Below are 4,755 nucleotides of genomic sequence, written 5' to 3'. Positions count from 1 at the left end.
CTCCGCCTAAGACTTTGCTCTGCTCCGCTCTTCCCCCCCCCCAGCACCACGAAGAGCACAGCGGTGGTGGTGGCAGGAGCTGCAGCGGCGGCCTAGGGGGATCTCGCAAGATGTAACTGTCCGCCGTCCCAACTCCCTCCCCCCTTCCCCGGCGGCGGAGGGACGGGCTCAGACCCCTTTCACTCTATCCTTAGAGGCCCCAACTCCTTTGCTCTCCATTAGCTCTCCCATTCCTTTCTACACTCAACCCCTTCCACTCTAAAAAAAAGTGCAAAAAGCAGAATATAAATCTAAATAAATCTAAAATCTAAAACCAGGTAGCGATGTGGTACATCAACAAACAGGGTGGAATGGGCTCATACCTGCTATGCCAGGAAGTAGCACAGATATGGGCCTGGGCTCTCTCAGAGCAACCCAACTGGCGGGTGTGGACAATGTACTTGCGGACAAGTTGAGTCGGACCTTTCATCCCCATGAATGGTCCCTGAATCCCACTGTGGCAGAGGAAATCTTCCAGCGGTGGGGCTATCCGCACATAGATCTCTTTGCGTCAAGTCACAACCGCAAAGTGGAAACTACTGCTCACTACATCGCAGTTCCAGGACACCACCAAGGGATGCTTTTGCCCTCCTATGGTCCCAGGGTCTTCTATATGCATACCCTCCACTTCCACTCATCAGCAAGACTCTCGTGAAGTTACGACAGGTCAAGGGCTTAATGATTCTCATAGCCCCTTACTGGCCGCATCAAGTGTGGTTTCCCATCCTGCACGACCTCTCAGTCCATCCTTATATTCGGTTGGGAGTGGATCCATCTTTCATAACTCAGAACAATGGACAGCTCCATCATCCGAACCTCCATGTCTTGTCACTGACAGCATGGATGTTGAAAGGCTAATTCTTCAACCTCTAAACCTCTCGGACACTGTATCCCAAGTCCTTGTAGCTTCACAGAAGCCTTCTACTCAGTGGCATAGCAAGAATTGATTTTTTGGGTGGGCACAAGGTTAACATGGGTGGGCTGTAGGCATGCAGGTCTGAGACCTACTAGTTGTTTTCTTATTGATAAATAATGCCATATACTGTACCCTAGAATGGCTTTCTAAGTAATTTATAACAGCCATTATGCATCATGTGTGAAACTTTAAAACATTTTACCTCAATTATTTAAAGCACTTACCAGCATTAAAAATTCCTTATTAATCAAAATTATTTTATATTTAGTGGTTTATAAATGCACAAGTATAGAAAACAATCATATCCAATCATGTATTAAAACAAAAATTAATGTATTCTTTCATGAACCATCTTTGCAGAAAACCAGAAATCTTCATAAATACAATAAAATATAATTAATCAGCAGAACAGGTGCAGCGCAGAGCTAGGGCAATTCACATTACAACATGAAAAAAAGATTTCAAATTCTGGTGTCACCTCAGCAAAAAATAACCCTCCACTGTTATTTTGCGAAGTAGCACAAACTCTTGCAAAGAAAGAGGCATCTAGAACCTTGCCATACAGCCACAGCACTGACTCTCAGGATTCAAATAACAGCAACCTTATGAAAAAGCAGCAATGCAAATACTACACCAGGCCCTAGAACATTAATACATCACCTACTGAAATAACAGAACAAGCTGGGCTACTACTACAGAGAAACTACATGCAAGCAGAAATACTGTACTGCATTTCAGTCACACACACAGGCAAAACAGAGATCGATCTTTACCTAATATACAGGTCGATACAGTACAACATTCCATTCCGTGGACGTGCGTTTTCCCTTACCCCTTATTCAGTAAGGGGAGGAAAACGCGCGTCCAACCCGCGGCACCTAATAGCGCCCTCAACATGCAAATGTATGTTGATGGCCCTATTAGGTATGTGCGCGGGATACAGAAAGTAAAATGTGCAGCCAAGCCACACATTTTACTTTCAGAAATTAGCGCCGACCCAAAGGTCGGCGCTAATTTCTTCCAGCACCGGGAAAGTGCACAGAAAAGCAGTAAAAACTGCTTTTCTGTGCACCCTCTGACTTAATATCATGGTGATATTAAGTCGGAGGTCCCGAAGAGTAAAAAAAGAAAAAAAAAATTTTTGAATTCGGCCCGCAGCTGTCAGGCCGAAAACCGGATGCTCAATTTTGCCGGCGTCCGGTTTCCGAGCCCGTGGCTGTCAGCGGGCTCGAGAACCAATGCCTGCAAAATTGAGCGTCGGCTGTCAAACCTGCTGACAGCCGTCGCTCCTGTCAAAAAGGAGGTGCTAGGGACGCGCTAGTGTCTCTAGTGCCTCCTTTTGCCCGTTTTTACCATTGGGCCTAATTTAAATACAGAATCGTGCGCACTGGTGAGTGGCCGGTGCGGGCGCCGCTCTCCTGCGGACTTTACTGTATTGGCCTGATAGAAATAAGAGACCACAAATTAGAAACAGAAACATGCAGATAAAAGCAAAATAGAAAGCCTGAGAAACTAAAGTCTCTGAACAGTGGAATAAGAACATAAGAGCATAAGAAAATGCCATACTGGGTCAGACCAAGGGTCCATCAAGCCCAGCATCCTGTTTCCAACAGTGGCCAATCCAGGCCATAAGAACCTGGCAAAAGTGGCAAGTACCCAAAAACTAAGACTATTCCATGTTACCATTGCTAATGGCAGTGGCTATTCTCTAAGTGAACTTAATAGCAGGTAATGGACTTCTCCTCCAAGAACTTATCCAATCCTTTTTTAAACACAGCTATACTAACTGCACTAACCACATCCTCTGGCAACAAATTCCAGAGTTTAATTGTGCGTTGAGTGAAAAAGAACTTTCTCCGATTAGTTTTAAATGTGCCCCATGCTAACTTCATGGAGGGCCCCCTAGTCTTTCTACTATCCGAAAGAGTAAATAACTGATTCACATCTACTTGTTCTAGACCTCTCATGATTTTAAACATCTCTATCATAACCCCCCTCAGCTGTCTCTTCTCCAAGCTGAACAGCCCTAACCTCTTCAGCCTTTCCACATAGGGGAGCTGTTCCATCCCCTTTATCATTTTGGTAGCCCTTCTCTGTACCTTCTCCATCGCAATTATATCTTTTTTGAGATGCGGGCGGGATACACTTGCCCCACTTGCCCCAGATTCAAGTGGAAACTCAGTTGATGGGGGTGGGTGGGAGGTTATCAGGAGAGAGGCACAAGTGCAGGAGCAGGCAAGGCCTCTGCAGGGCTTGCTGGGACCCTCGAGTGAGTTAAAGTTTAACCTCTGAATGTAAGGGGGAGCAGCTCTTGCTGTGCTTCTGCTATGAATGTTTTATTCCGAGGAGGTGGAAGAAGAGATGTGACTGTGTGTGTTTGTGGCTTTGAATGACTGTATGTGTTTAGGGGGTGTCTGGGACAGGAGGAACTGTTGAAAAGATGGGTCATAATGGTTGTTTAATTAGCCAATATGTTGCTATGGCTGCTTTTGATATTAACGTGTGTTGTTTCTGCATCTACTGATTCAATAAAGATGAAATTAGAAAGAAAAACAATGCCCCTGCTTGCTTTTTGTGTGGGCACTTTAAGGGAAAACTCTGCATATAGTTCCCTACCCTGTCCTAACCCCAAACCAGAAATATTTGCAAAACTACACAGGGAAAACATGCCTTGTTGTATGCTCCTACTTTTACTGGTGTAGAGAATGGACAATAATCAAACAGCCCATTTCTGTGGCTAAAAGAGCGCTTTACCCCCGGAAATGGCTTTCATTATTGTCCTAACTGTATATAATGGCGATGTGCATTGGGCCTTACACATTTTAAAGTCTGAACCTTTCTTTAACAGATCAAATTAAGAAATGAGCCATCAAGAGGACTGAGTGACTTCACTCCTTTCCCTCCCTCATTTGCAACCCCTCCTATCCCAAGCGATCTCCTCTTCCACTTAACAACACCCTGTTCCCTTCCATGTGCTGATCCCTCGGCTCCCCTGCCCCCACTCCTCTTACCCCTCCCATACTTCCTCTTGTCCCTGTCTCCATGTGAGCCTTCCCTCACTTTCACCCCTTCTGCTCTAACCTCCCATTCCCATGAAAGATGCTCCCTATTCACTTTCTCACGTGTCCCGCTCCCAGGCCACTTCCATCCAGGATGCCCTTCCCTTTGTCCTTTATTGATAACACAACATGATATAATCAGCAAATAGTATTAACATAATACATGTCCTGCATGTAAACCTGTCGTACATCATGGATAGCCGATAAGTAAGAGTGAGAACAAAGTGTAAAAAAACGTACGGTACATTACAACAATGAGGTGGATTGCTAAAACTGAATGCAATAAAGTCACCCAATATATATACCATTGCTAAAACTGAATGCAATAAAGTCGCCCAATATATATACCATATATATTGGGCGACTGTGCCTCATAACTCAGTTTATAACTTCACAGTCCATAATATTTACATTTTTCCCTGCGTTCTTTGACATTTGTCCATTTGTTATAGATTCTGTCAAGATCTATATGTCTGCCATCTAGTTGATAGTTCTTCACACGCATGATCATATCCAAATGCTCCGTCTGTAACCGATTCTGAGATTTGGTTTTCGTAGCATTCATTAAACTGAAGCCACGTTCACAGTCTACACTGGATGCCATGAATGTTCCTCCAATATCCATCAACACAGCAAGGTCTTTGAATTGTTCATTTTGAGTTACAAACAACAACATAGATGACAAATTTGAAACAACTTTGTCTTTGATTTTCTCAGCAACAACGAATTTGAAGTCATTGT

The sequence above is a fragment of the Rhinatrema bivittatum genome, chromosome 5 (assembly GCF_901001135.1).
Source record: "Rhinatrema bivittatum chromosome 5, aRhiBiv1.1, whole genome shotgun sequence".
Taxonomy (NCBI): domain Eukaryota; kingdom Metazoa; phylum Chordata; class Amphibia; order Gymnophiona; family Rhinatrematidae; genus Rhinatrema; species Rhinatrema bivittatum.
The sequence above is the reverse complement of the archived record's forward strand: the minus strand, read 5'-3'. Positions refer to the sequence as shown.